A 13,113-nucleotide genomic window follows, 5' to 3' on the forward strand; every position below is an offset into this window, starting at 1 on the left:
GAAGTTACATACCATATGGTGATTGATGGTGAGGTGAGTGTTAACTGTAACTAACAGACTGAAAGAATGGATAAGGGTGAGTGTGTTAGAGAATAGAGAACGTGACTCTGGTACCATAAACCAGTGTGTATATAGTATGTCGGCATAACCCTATAAAGGAAGTCACAGAGGACGCTGGTATGAGCGCAGCCTGTAGATTACGTTTTGATTGCATTTTGTCTTTGTGCCGCGATCATTAACTGTATTTTCTCTATTCATTTAGAGTCGTCTTTATTGATCTGCAGCCACATCGTTTCACGAGCACCTCCTTATCTTCCCTGCCTGTCACACCATGTATGAGATTGTACAGTATCTTCCAGAAATATCATATTGGATTTATTCTTTCTGCACCTTCTCTCTAATAATGATAGCCTGTTCCTTTACTTTTTGATCATGACTAGTGTTGAGCGATACCTTCCGATATCCAGAAGTATCGGTATTGGATTGTATCGGCCGATATCCAAAAAATATCGGATATCGCCGATACCCGATACCAATGCAAGTCAATGGGACACAAATATCGGAACGTAAATAAGCCCTTTCTGTCCTTCTATATGCTGCTCCGGAGGGGGGAAGAGTGTAGGCGGTGCGTGGGCGGACACGGAGTGTCTGTGTGTGCGGACGGGGTCTGTGCGGGCCTGCCAGGGATCTGTACGTGCCTACCGGGGCTCTGTGCGGGCCTAGCATAGCTCTATGCAGGCCTGCCGGAGCTCTATGCGGGCTGCCCGGGCTCTATGTGGGCCTGCCAAGGATGTATGCGGGCTGCCCAGGCTCTATGCCCAGGCTTTACGTTGGTGGCGTAGTGGTGTGCGCATGTTGAAGTGACTAATCCACTGTGGGCACGTGAACAAGCAGGGCGCGATCTGCGCTATCACTCCCTGTCATCGGTGGGGGCGGCCATCTTCCTGGGGCCGCGCGTGCGCAGATGGAGTGATCTGCTGCACGTGGCTTCAGGAAAATGGCCGTGGGATGCCGCGCGTGCGCACAAGAGATCGCGGTGGCCATTTTCCCAAAGCCGAGATGCAAACGTAAAGCTGAGGAAGAAACAGCGCTGTGAACACGCCCACCCGACCTGACCAGCCTGATTGACAGGCGAAAACGGCGACTTTGGTAATGTATTTTGCAGCATAGGTGGGGAATCAGGGTACACTACATACACTATTGTAACGCACAGCGCAGGCCCTATTTAACAGTATTTATATCTCAATCTGAAAAAACGGGGTGACAGGTTCCCTTAAATTGCGTGCTAAATCAAAGAGTGTTTTGATTCTTTTCAATAAAAAGTTATTTTTCGACTATACCCTCTTTGAACAAATCTCTCAGAGAGGTCATCTGCCTGTATATGAAAATCCTCTTCTTTTGAACATATACGCCTCACTCGTAGGAATTGTCCTACAGGTATTCCTTTGATAGTGGACGGCAAATGGGCAGACTCAGCGTGGAGCAAGGAGTTTGTGGCCGTGGGTTTGCGATATATACTGGTGACCAAATCACCTTCGGGCAGGGCACATATCTGCAAGTCAAGGAAATCCACTGACCTACCGTATTTAAAGGTCAACTTGATATTTAAATTGTTACGGTTGAGGGCAGCCATAAGGGCATGAAGACCGTTGATGCTCCCCTCCCAAACAAACCAAACATCTTCAATATATCTCATCCAACCTTGGATGAGATCAGTCTGGGGGATGGGATTACTCGTAAAAATCTCTGTTTCCCAAGCCCCCAGAAAGAGGTTTGCATAGGAGGGGGTATTTTCTTAGCATGCTTTATTGTTTAATAATCGGATGTAAAATCAAAAGAGGTGTTTTCTCAGCATGCTCTACTGTCTAACAATTGGATGTATTCTAAGAATGCTGATTTTTTCTGGTGCTCCTTTGTTATCATTAGAATTTGTTCTACGCCTACCTGCCACTATATATCTATTTGTATGGTTTTGAGGCATTGTTTTAGTTTTTGTATTTGTTTGTATTTGTTTGTACCAATAAAGTTATAACTTTTTATTGAAAAGAATCAAAACACTCTTTGATTTAGCACGCAATTTAATGATTGCCTAGCTGATCAGTATGTTTAATGATTGAGTAGAGTGTTACCCATCCCATAGGTGTGGTAATGGGTCAGGGTTATATGTTTACATACTCCATACAGTACATACATAAAGACATACAGTACATTAAACATAGAGTTCATACTCACCATTAGTTGTCATTTTGATCCCCGAAGCCAGTGTCATCTGTAAAAAAGATTAAAATAACAAACAACCAATATACTCCCTGTCCGAAGAAATTCATGAGTGTCCCACGGCGATCTCCCGTGGAGGGCAGCAGCATCAGATGATGCGACCGCTCTCGAGGGGCCCCAGAAACAAATCTTACAGATGCGCCATTTCTGGGGCGGCTGCGGACTGGTATTTGTAGCCGGGGGGGAGGGCGCAATATCCATGGCCCCTCTCTAAGCTATGAATATCAGCCCGCAGCTGTCTGCGTAGCCTTTCTGGCTATAAAATATAGGGGGACCCCACGTCATTTTTTGGGGGGTCCCCCTATTTTAATAGCCAGTAAAGGCTACGCAGACAGCTGCGGGCTGATAGTCATAGCAGGCTGCAAATATTGGCCATCGGCTTTCCCCCTCTGGCGCAGAAAATTGCGCGGGGGGCCCACGCCGTTTTTTCCATTTTTTTTGTTTGTTTTTTTTAAATTCAACGCTCATAAAGGTCTCTTTCACACTTGCGTCGGTACGGGTCCGTCGCTATGTGTCGGACCGACGTACGTTGTGAAATTTGTGCACGACGTCGGCAGCAGATGCAGTTTTTCAACGCATCCGCTTCCCATTCTGATGTCCGGGGAGGAGGGGGCGGAGTTTCAGCCGGATTCATCATTTCACATCTCAGTTTCATCCGTTTTTTGCTGGATCCGTCGCTGTGCGTTTTTTCGCCAGACAGGAAAACCAGGCTTGAGAAAGGCTCAGATGGAGCCGAAACATCGCCCAGAGAAGTGGGTTGATTAAATCTTCCACATTTTCACAGAAGAAATGGAGTGCTGCCTCTTTTTTTGAGCTTTCATAAACTTGGTGCAATCGTTGGACTGGTTGCCTGGGGCCTTGCACCCGAAGATAAGTATAAGTAGAAGTGTTGTGCTGTTCCCTTTTTTTGCTGTATCTATAAATATATCTATAGATAGATATATCCATAGATATATAATAGAAAGGCCGATGTTTCGAAGGCTACTTTCACACTTGCGTTTTTAGCAATCCATCGCAATCCGTCATTTTGGGGAAAAAACGGATCCTGCAAATTCGCTCGCAGGATTTGTTTTTTACCCATAAACTTGTATTAGCGATGGATCGCGATGGATGGCCACACGTCGCATCCGTCGTGCAACGGATCCGCCGTGTTTTGGCGGACCGTTGGCATGGAAAACTGTTCAAGGGAACGTTTTTTTGTCCATCACGTCCGCCATTTTCTACCACGAAAACGAGGTAGAAACTCCGCCCCCTCCTCTCTGGACTTCAGAAAAACTGCATCCGCTGCCAATGTTGTGCACAAATTTCACAACGTGCGTCGGTACGTCTGCATAGTGACGGACCCGTACCGAGGCAAGTGTGAAAAAGACCTTATGAGCGTTGAATTTAAAAAAACAAAAAAAAAAACGGTGTGGGCTCCCGTGCAATTTTCTGCGCCAGAGGGGGAAAGCCGATGGCTGGGGGCCAATATTTGTAGCCTGCTATGAATATCAGCCCACAGCTGTCTGCGTAGCCTTTACTGGCTATTAAAATAGGGGGACCCCCCAAAAAAAATGACGTGGGGTCCCCCTATATTTTATAGCCAGAAAGGCTACGCAGACAGCTGTGGGCTGATATTCATAGCCTAGAGAGGGGCCATGGATATTGCCCCCCGGCTACAAATACCAGTCTGCAGCCGCCCAAGAAATGGCGCATCTGTAAGATGAGCCAATTCCGGCACTTAGCCCCTCTCTTCCCACTCCTGTGTAGAGGTGGGATATGAGGTAATATGGGGTTAATGTCACCTTGCTATTGTAAGGTGACATTAACCGGGTTAATAACGGAGAAGCGTCAATAAGACGCCTATCCATTATTAATCCAATAGTAAGAAAGGGTTAATAAAACACGCCCGCATTAGGAAAAAAGTATTTTAATATTCTTCATTTAACCATACTTTACATACTTCAGCACCTGCAAAAAACCTAAAATAATAAACCGTATACTACCTGTCTGTCGTAGTTCTATTAATAAAGAGTGTCCCACGATGATCTCTCCTATAGAACAGTGACATCGAGTGATGTCACTCCTCTATAGGACCCTCAGGGACACACTGACAGGAGACAATGGCTCCTGCAGTGCATCACTGAGGTTACTAAAGTTCAAAATCTTACTTTATGGCAATTGGTGCGTGGGAAAATTTCTCACCCAGCAATGCCATAAGTCAGACTAGGGACTATTTTTTTACAGTGGCGGAGGAATACCTTCCTCCTATCATTGAGTTTCTGGAGCCCCTAGAGAGCGGTCGCATCATCTGATGCTGCTGCTCTTCACGGGAGATCGTCGTGGGACACTCGTGGATTTCTGCGGACAGCAAGTATATTAGTTGTTTGTTTTTTTCATATTTTTTTCAGGTTGACACTGGCTTCGGGGATCAAAATGACAAGTAATGGTGAGTATGTACTCTATGTTTAATGTAGTGTATGTCATGTATGAATGTACTGTATGTAGTATGTATGTAGTATGTATATAGTAGGTATGTAGTATGTATGTAGTATGTTGTATGTATGTAGTATGTATGTAGTATGTATGGAGTATGTAGTATGTATGGATTATGTATGTAGTATGTATGTATGTAGTATGTATGTATGATGTATGTATGTATGTATGTAGTATGTATGTAGTATGTATGTATGTATGTAGTATGAATGTAGTATGTATGTAGTATGTATGTATGTATGTATGTAGTATGTATATAGTATGTATGTAGTATGTAGTATGTATGGAGTATGTATGGAGTATGTATGGAGTATGTATGGAGTATGTATGTATGTAGTATGTAAGTAGTATGTAGTATGGAGTATGGAGTATGTATGTAGTATGGAGTATGGAGTATGTATGGAGTATGTATTATGGAGTATGTATGGAGTATGTATGGAGTATGTATGGAGTATGTATGGAGTATGCATGTATGTAGTATGTATGGAGTATGTATGGATGTCTGGAGTATGTATGTAGTATGTAAGGAGTATGTATGGAGTATTTTTTTTTAATTCAACACATTAGCCGGATGATGGGACTACTACTGTCCCATCATTGGCTAATGTGTCAATCACTGTCAGTGTAGCAGGCATCGTCCGATGGGACTTGTAGTCCCATCGGACGATGCCTGCACACACGCAGAGAGCCCCGGCATACACGCACAGAGCCATGGCAGCCCGTACAGAGCCCCGCAGCCCGCACAGAGCCCCGGCACACACGCACAGAGCCCCGGCACACACGCACAGAGCCCCGGCACACACGCACAGAGCCCCACGGTCACGCACAGACGCCGCCCGCACACACACACACGCAGTCTCCACCCATGCACCGCCAACACTTCATTATAGTGCATAATTGCACTATAGTAACTTCTGATTCCGATATCCGATATCGCAAAAGTATCGGAACTCGGTATCAAAATTCCGATACAGCGTATATCGGCAATACCCAATATTTGCAGTATCGGAATGCTCAACACTAATCTTGACACCCACACACTCTAGGATTATTCACTTTACATCATATAGTGGCTTCCTTACATCCCCGCGCCATACGACCCCTCCATAATATCTACTTTATACCATACAGTGGCCTCCTTAAATCCCTGCGCAATATTAACCCCCCCATAACATTTAGATGTAACGTGACTCTCTTCCACAATAGGCAGACTGTGATCTTACTTCTGTTATGTGGGTGAAACGCATCCAGCGCGTCTCTGAAGCGCACCTCCATCTTGATTTTGTCACATCCGCTCCCAGCACACAACAGCGCTTGCCGGTTCCAGCCCACTTCCGGTCTACGGCATCTGCACATCCCCTGCCTCCCTCAATGTGCATATCATGAAGCACTCGGACCACAAGCCCCAGACAAGCGGTGGAGTCCGCGTTTGCAACACTACAGCCAGGTAAGATATCGCATGTCGTTTCTATCACCGCCCCGACCACATTGCTGTGGGTCCATTACTTTAATAGTACCCTACTTTTACTACAGGCTGCGGTCATACCAGCGCCCTCTGTGCCTTCCTTTAGAGAGGTATGCCGACATACTATATACACACTGGTATATGGTACCAGAGTCACATTCTCTATACTCTAACACACTCACCCTTATCCATTCTTTCAGCTATAAACATTTCAGTCTGTTAGTTAGAGTTAACACTCACCTCACCATCAATCACCATACGGTATGTAACTTCGCTCATCTTTTGCCATTCCCTATGTGACTGTGCCATGATGTAGTTATTTTTCTTTGAACCATGATTCATTTTGTCTATACAGTGCCATGAACCTTTTGTATATACCTTATTTTTTATATATTGTTTCTATAATATTTCTTTGATAATTTTGTAACTTTCAGTAACTGATGAAAGTCATTTGTCCATTGGTTTTAACATATCGTGAACTGGAGATCGGGAAAAAAAATCATTGTACGGTGAAATTGTAAAAAGAAGTGCAACTCCACAATTGTTTTTTGTTTTCCTTTTTTTACTATGTTCACTAAATGCTAAAACTGACCTGCCACTATGATTCTCCAGGTGATTACGAGTTCATATACACCAAACATGTCTAGGTTCTTGTCAGGGATCTCACAAATCTCTCACAGTTCACGGGGAAGCTACCTTTATCATCCACACCACTCACACCAATTTGTCATGAATCAGGCTTGTCTGGTTGCCCCTGGTTCCTTCTGAAGGGGATTTATCTTTATCCTACTTTACAGTTCCGCTTCGGAACTTGCAGCTCTCTGGCAACCCCTCACCCTTAGGTCAGTCAGGGTACTGCACCCAGGGTAATTAGTCGCCAGAAAGGCTGCTTGCTATGCACTGGCTATTGGGCACACTGCAGTGAGGGCGATATAACTACTCCCACACAGGCCGGAACAATAATTATCAACGCCACCGGTCGCTGCAAAGACACCCAATTGCACAGGACCAAGTATGTGGCCACCAGCTCCAATTTTCCAAGGATTAATGGGTCCGGAGCCAACCCAAATCAGTAGCGTAATTCACTTCAGAGGACGCAACAGTTCGTTTAGAGCATGGGAGACAAGCTAGTAATTTGATATTTTACTCCAAAAAAAGGTATGCAGTGTTTACAAAGTATAAAAAGAAATTAGAAAGGAGACAATATCATATGTACAATACAAATTACAAATAAAATAGGATTAAAATTGAAAAGAACACTTGCAGGTCGTTATGTCATTGTATCATCTTGACTGGCCATGTGCTGGGGGGAAGGGTGAGCATATATACTGATGCATAGCACCCCTCTGTATAGCAGCTGGATCCCAGACAAAAGACACTGCCATAATGCCGTCTCACTAAGTTATTCCCTAGCCTAAAACCCAGGCACTTCTCCTGTGCTGACATCACTTAGAGGCTGAAACCTCCCCTTTACTAAGACTTAGGAAAACTATTGTTACCCATATCTCGCTGTAAAAACCTCATATAAGAAAGACACGATGATCAGAATGTGCCCCACATCATGGAGATTCTTTTAAGTGTACACATGGAGTAATTACCTGGACCGCTTGCAGAGAAACCCACACTTTGCACTCGTTGCGTTTAGCTTTTAGCGCTTTCAGAGAGTGATAGATCTATCAATGGACATCTGGAATATATAATTCTTATAACCCTAGCCCGGATCGGGAAACCTATATATCCCATTAATAGAACAAAGAAATGCATGCAGTTTGGAAGTGGCTATACCAGTTCGGTCTGGTATTAGTTGGGAGGAGGGAATGAGTAGTTTTAGGGAGATTTGTCTGCTGCAGCTAAAAACCATAAACTGCTCACACATTGGTATCAAGATGCACAGAGTGTCTCCCATAGGGCTTTGTCTTTGTATGAGCGAATGCAGAGGGGGAGAAAGGGGGGTAGAATCTGCAGTCTGTGTCTGGAAAGCCATGTAACCTTCTGGAACTAAACTCACAATATGACATTTATACATTATCGTGACAGGTTTTTTTTTATCTAAGTGGTGAAAAATAATTCCAAAGTTAGTTAAAAAAAATTGCTCCATTTTCCGATACCTGTAGCGTACTCATTTTTAGTGATCTCGGGTTGGGTGAGAGCTTATTTTTTGTGCGCTGAGCTAACGTTTTTAAAGATACAATTTTGTTGCAGATGCAATCTTTTGATTGCCCTTTACTGCATTTTAATGCAATTTTGTGGCGACCAAAAAAAAACGTAATGCTGGCGTTTTGACTTTTTTCTCATTACGTCGTTTAGCGATCAGGTTAATTTTTTTATATTGATAAATTGAGCAATTCTGAATGTGGCAGTACCAAATGTGTGCATGTTTGATTTTTTATTGTTTTATTTGGAATGGGGCTAAAAGGGGGTGATTTGAACTTTTTTTAAAAAAATTTTTAATATTTTTAAAAACTATTTTTTTTTTACTTTTGGCATGCTTTAATAGTCTCCATGGGATGCTAGAAGCTGTCATAGCCCGATCGCCTCTGCTACACACAAGCGATGATCAGATCACCTGTATGTAGCAGAATTGCTGACTTGCTATGAGCGCCATCCTCCGGGCGGTGCTCATAGCAATCCGGCAGTGACAACCATAGAGGTCTGCTGGAGACCTCTGGTTGTCATGTCAACCCATTGGCGACCCGCGGTCATGTCACATGGGCGTCGATGGGCAGGATTTCCGGGGCACTTGCCGGAAGTGCGTGTTATATGTCACTGGTAAAGTTTGACAGTGGCATTTAAACAGGTTAACAGCTGACATGTGCTGGAAAAGATGTGGGCTTAGTGTCGGCACCCACATCAAAGGGCGAGTGTCCAACATCAGCGTTAATATGGACTAAAATGGGCATACAGGTAATAGAAATGTTACACTAGTCCTACCTGTATGCCTCATATTAATGGTCTTGTTGCTTGAAATGTTATATTCTGTTTTTATGTTAATGATTTCCTCCAGGCTTCGGGACAGGCGGTGCCTGGAAGAAATCCCTGCCTCTTGCGTGTGTTATGCTTATGTCACATATAATTATTATAATACAGATTATTAGTACATTTATATATCTAACTAGCTGAAGAGCCCGGCGTTGCCTGGGCATAGTAAATATCTGTGGTTAGTAATAGCACCTCACTTCTCTTATTTTCCCATCACGCCTCTCATTTTCCCAATCACATCTTTCATTTTCCCCCTCATATCTCTCATTTTCTCCCTTACACCTCTCATTTTCTCCCTCACTCCTCTCATTCCCCCCTAACACTTGTCATTTCGACCTCACATCTGTCATTTTCCGATCACTCCACTATTTTCCCTCACTCCTCTGTCGACCCCACATCTGTCATTTTCCGATCACTCCACTATTTTCCCTCACTCCTCTCATTTTGCACTCACACCTTTTCATTTTCACCTCAGTATATACATGTTTGTCATCTCCCTTATATATAGTATACACCTGTATGTCATCTCCTGTATATAGTATATACCTGTATGTCATCTCCCCTGTATATATAATATACCTGCTGTGTGTCATCTCCCCTGTATATAGTATATACCTGTATGTCATCTCCTCCTATATATAGTATATACCTGTATGTCATCTCCTTCTATATATAGTATATACCTGTATGTCATCTCCTCCTGTATATAGTATATACCTGTGTGTCATCTCCCCTGTATATAGTATATATATGTGTGTCATTTCCTCCTGTATATAGTATATACCTGTATGTCATCTTCTATATATAGCATATACCTGTATGTCATCTCCTCCTGTATATAGTATATACCTGTAGGTCATCTGCTCCTGTATATAGTATATACCTGTGTGTCATCTCCTCCTGTATATAGTATGTACCTGTATGTCATCTCCTCTATATAGTATATACCTGTGGGTCATCTCTCCTGTATATAGTATATATCTGTGTGTCATCTCCCCTGTATATAGTATATACCTGTGTGTCATCTCCTCCTGTATTAGACCTCATTCACACATTATTTGCTCAGTATTTTTACCTCAGTATTTGTAAGCTAAATTGGCAGCCTGATAAATCCCCAGCCAACAGGAAGTTTGTCTGCAAGTTTTGCGCATGGCGAGTTTTGTGCATGGCGAGTTTTATGTGTGGTGCCTTTTGAGTATGTGCAAGTTGTGTGTGAGGCAACTTTTGCATGTGCTGCAACTTTTGTACATGTGGCAATTTTTCTGCGTGTGCAAGTTTTGCGTGTGGCGAGTTTTCCATGAGGTGAGTTTTGCACTTGTGGCGAGTTTTGCGTGAGCCTAGTTTTTGCATGTGGCGAGTTTTGCGCGTGGCGAGTTTTGAGCGGCGACTTTTGTGTTTCGACTTTTATGTGGCGAGGTTGGTGTATGTGTGGTGAAATGTGTGCTGAGGGTGGTATACAGGTCCTTCTCAAAAAATTTGCATATAGTGTTAAATTTCATTATTTACCATAATGTAATGATTACAATTAAACTTTCATATATTATAGATTCATTATCCACCAACTGAAATTTGTCAGGTCTTTTATTGTTTTAATACTGATGATTTTGGCATACAACTCCTGATAACCCAAAAAACCTGTCTCAATAAATTAGCATATCAAGAAAAGGTTCTCTAAACGACCTATTACCCTAATCTTCTGAATCAACTAATTAACTCTAAACACATGCAAAAGATACCTGAGGCTTTTATAAACTCCCTGCCTGGTTCATTACTCAAAACCCCCATCATGGGTAAGACTAGCGACCTGACAGATGTCAAGAAGGCCATCATTGACACCCTCAAGCAAGAGGGTAAGACCCAGAAAGAAATTTCTCAACAAATAGGCTGTTCCCAGAGTGCTGTATCAAGGCACCTCAATGGTAAGTCTGTTGGAAGGAAACAATGTGGCAGAAAACGCTGTACAACGAGAAGAGGAGACCGGACCCTGAGGAAGATTGTGGAGAAGGACCGATTCCAGACCTTGGGGAACCTGAGGAAGCAGTGGACTGAGTCTGGTGTGGAAACATCCAGAGCCACCGTGCACAGGCGTGTGCAGGAAATGGGCTACAGGTGCCGCATTCCCCAGGTAAAGCCACTTTTGAGCTACAGAGAAGCAGCACTGGACTGTTGCTAAGTGGTCCCAAGTACTTTTTTCTGATGAAAGCAAATTTTGCATGTCATTCGGAAATCAAGGTGCCAGAGTCTGGAGGAAGACTGGGGAGAAGGAAATGCCAAAATGCCTGAAGTCCAGTGTCAAGTACCCACAGTCAGTGATGGTGTGGGGTGCCATGTCAGCTGCTGGTGTTGGTCCACTGTGTTTCATCAAGGGCAGGGTCAATGCAGCTAGCTATCAGGAGATTTTGGAGCACTTCATGCTTCCATCGGCTGAAATGCTTTATGGAGATGAAGATTTCATTTTTCAGCACGACCTGGCACCTGCTCACAGTGCCAAAACCACTGGTAAATGGTTTACTGACCATGGTATTACTGTGCTCAATTGGCCTGCCAACTCTCCTGACCTGAACCCCATAGAGAATCTGTGGGATATTGTGAAGAGAAAGTTGAGAGACGCAAGACCCAACACTCTGGATGAGCTTAAGGCCGCTATTGAGGCATCCTGGGCCTCCATAACATCTCAGCAGTGTCACAGGCTGATTGCCTCCATGCCACGCCGCATTGAAGCAGTCATTTCTGCCAAAGGATTCCCGACCAAGTATTGAGTGCATAACTGAACATTATTATTTGTTGGTTTTTTTGTTTGTTATTAAAAAACACTTTTATTTGATTGGATGGGTGAAATATGCTAATTTATTGAGACAGGTTTTTTGGGTTATCAGGAGTTGTATGCCAAAATCATCAGTATCAAAACAATAAAAGACCTGACAAATTTCAGTTGGTGGATAATGAATCTATAATATATGAAAGTTTAATTGTAATCATTACATTATGGTAAATAATGAAATTTAACACTATATGCTAATTTTTTGAGAAGGACCTGTATGTGTTCAAGCACGTGGTAGTGTGTGGGGCATTTTGTGTGTGTCCATATCCCCGTGTGTGGTGAGTATCCCATGTCGGGGCCCCACCTTAGCAACTGTACGGTATATACTCTTTGGCGCCATCGCTCTCACTCTTTAAGTCCCCCTTGTTCACATCTGGCACCTCACAAAATTTTGCACAGTCACACGTCTGGACCCTGAGAGCGTCATAGGCTACTGTTGTGAATTCTGTGGCTGAATTCACTCCTGTGGTCACAAGTGGTACTGCAGCCTCTGGGCTTCCTCCCTCAGGTGTTCTGGTGAGCTCGTTGGCTGCCTTGTTATTTAACTCCGCCTGATTCTGTCTTCCTTGCTCCTTGTCAATGTTCCAGTGTTGGATCTGAGCTCCTGGATCTTTCCTGTGGCCTGCTGCTCTGCTTAGATAAGTGCTTCTTTGCTTTTGTTGCTGTTTTTTCTGTCCAGCTTGTCTATTCGTTTTTGCTGGAAGCTCTGAGACGCAAAGGGTGTACCGCCGTGCCGTTAGTTCGGCACGGTGGGTCTTTTTGCCCCCTTTGCGTGGTTTTTGCTTTAGGGTTTTTTGTAGACTGCATAGTTCTCTTTGCTATCCTCGCTCTATCTAGAATATCGGGCCTCACTTTGCTGAATCTATTTCATCCCTACGTTTTGTCTTTTCATCTTGCTAACAGTCATTATATGTGGGGGGCTGCCTTTTCCTTTGGGGTATTTCTCTGAGGCAAGTCAGGCTTGTATTTCTATCTTCAGGCTAGTCAGCTCCTCAGGCTGTGCCGAGTTGCATAGGTAGTGACAGGCGCAATCCACAGCTGCCTTTAGTTGTGTTAGGATAGGTTCAGGTATTGCGGTCTACAGAGATTCCACGTC

The 13,113-nt window shown here is 43.7% G+C and overlaps 1 protein-coding gene across 2 annotated transcripts in view; it reads right to left on the reverse strand.

Moving 5' to 3' along the window:
* SLC4A9 (solute carrier family 4 member 9) overlaps positions 1-13,113 on the reverse strand; it is an 859,184-nt gene that overhangs the window by 265,890 nt on the left and 580,181 nt on the right. The window lies entirely within an intron of this gene.

Source organism: Ranitomeya imitator, chromosome 4 (genome assembly GCF_032444005.1).
Source record: "Ranitomeya imitator isolate aRanImi1 chromosome 4, aRanImi1.pri, whole genome shotgun sequence".
NCBI classification, from domain to species: Eukaryota; Metazoa; Chordata; class Amphibia; order Anura; family Dendrobatidae; genus Ranitomeya; species Ranitomeya imitator.